This window comes from Chenopodium album, chromosome 2 (assembly GCF_948465745.1).
Source record: "Chenopodium album chromosome 2, dcCheAlbu1.1, whole genome shotgun sequence".
NCBI lineage: Eukaryota > Viridiplantae > Streptophyta > Magnoliopsida > Caryophyllales > Amaranthaceae > Chenopodium > Chenopodium album.
In genome coordinates, this window is record NC_137835.1 from 62,095,584 (window position 1) to 62,097,295 (window position 1,712).

At 36.7% G+C, this 1,712-nt stretch overlaps 1 non-coding gene across 1 annotated transcript; it reads right to left on the reverse strand.

The window, feature by feature from the left end:
- Positions 1 to 940: 940 nt before the first annotated feature.
- LOC145607025 (small nucleolar RNA R71) lies at positions 941 to 1,047 on the reverse strand. The gene has a single exon (XR_014105482.1). It is a non-coding gene; the product is annotated as a small nucleolar RNA R71 (small nucleolar RNA).
- Positions 1,048 to 1,712: the final 665 nt, after the last annotated feature.

The window sequence follows — 1,712 nt, forward strand, 5'->3', positions numbered from 1 at the left end:
TGAACCTATACCGTAGGCTTTTATTTCATTGAATTCCCTCTTATTTTTATTCCTTCCTACTCTTACTTTTAGTAGTTTAGTTACCCTTATAATAATAATTTGATTACTTGATAATTTAAATTGCTTTTGATTGATTAGAAATAAATTGACTTGTTTCCCTGTGGTTCGACCCTTCTTCCCTATCTACATAGTTAGTGGATTTATGTATTATTTTTGATTGGGTGAGTACGACTTGAGCCTGTCAAATTTTGGCGCCGTTGCCGGGGAAACGGTTTTATTTTTTATTTTCTAATTATTTTTGTAGTCTAGATTATCCCCTCATGTCTCAGAGAACGTTAGTTCTTTGAGGCAATTCTCGTATTTGTCTTTTAGTTCTTTTTTTATGCCCAGGTGTTCCAGATCAGGTTACATTCCATTCGATCTTGAGATTGAGCGCTCGTTCCATAGACAAAAGAATCTTTATAGACAAATCCTGGCGGGTTCTGAGGAAGACAATAATCGAAGAGACCCTCCAACTGATTCTAGTGACTCAGAAATTCCTTCAGATCCAGAATCAGAGATGGCGGTACCAAAGAAGCTCATTGATTATTCGCAGCCAAAGCTCACAGATTTTTCACACCTTACTCCCACTTCAGCCCTTGATGGAGTGCAATTTGAAATCAAACCCCAATTTATCACCATGATAGAGAGGAAGCAATTTAGTGGAGCTAAGGGTGAAGATCCTAATCTTCACATTGCATATTTCTTCCAGTATTGAAACACCATTAGACAAGCCGGGGTCACGCAGGACCAAATCAGGGAGATTCTTTTTACCTTTTCATTATGTGGAAAAGCTAAATTATGGTTTAATGGTTTGAATAGAACTGTACTTGGTATTACTGACTGGGAAACTCTTGCCTTGAATTTTTATAATAAATATTACCCTGTAGAGAGAACAGCTATACTAAGGAGTGCTATTCAGAACTTCGCCCAAGAGGCCGATGAAACTCTATATGAGGCTTGGGAGAGGTTCAAGGATCTACAGAGAGAATGCCCCCACCATAATCTGGCACAATAGCAATTGATCCAAGCCTTTGACAATGGATTTGGAAATTCATCTGGATCATTTCTAGATTCTACAGCTTGTGGGAGATTCATGAATCTTAATGTGGAAGATGCAGGACAGGTTATCGAAGATATGGCAATACAAAATTCCCATTACGGGAATCCGAGAGGGTTTGCTAACAAAGGAAAACATAATGTTGATTCCGTATCCTTTTTGCAAGCTCAGTTGACATCTATTTATCAGAAACTAGTGTAACACCCTAGAAATTCCTTTCCTTTAAATACCCATTCTACTCTTTAAAATACGATTTAGGAATATCTAAGACATTACCGCCACCGTGAAAACGGCTAAGGCAATTATCAAAGATACACAACGGAAGACTCAAAATTAAAAACCGTTTAAACAAGTCAACTCAAAAGTCAACCAAACGAAAGTAAAGTTTAAAACCAAACAAACAAAGTCAAATAAAATCAAACTACAACTTGGAACCATTAAAGGCCCTTATTCAAAACCGTTCCAAAACCAAACCTTTGTGTTAGTCCACATAAAATATGTCATAAATAAATAAAGCATAAAACACATCGTAATCTAATGAAAGCTAGCAAGATTCACTCTTCTCTCATGCCCCATCATGATTATGCTTCAATACCTGAAAATTTTATCTCTA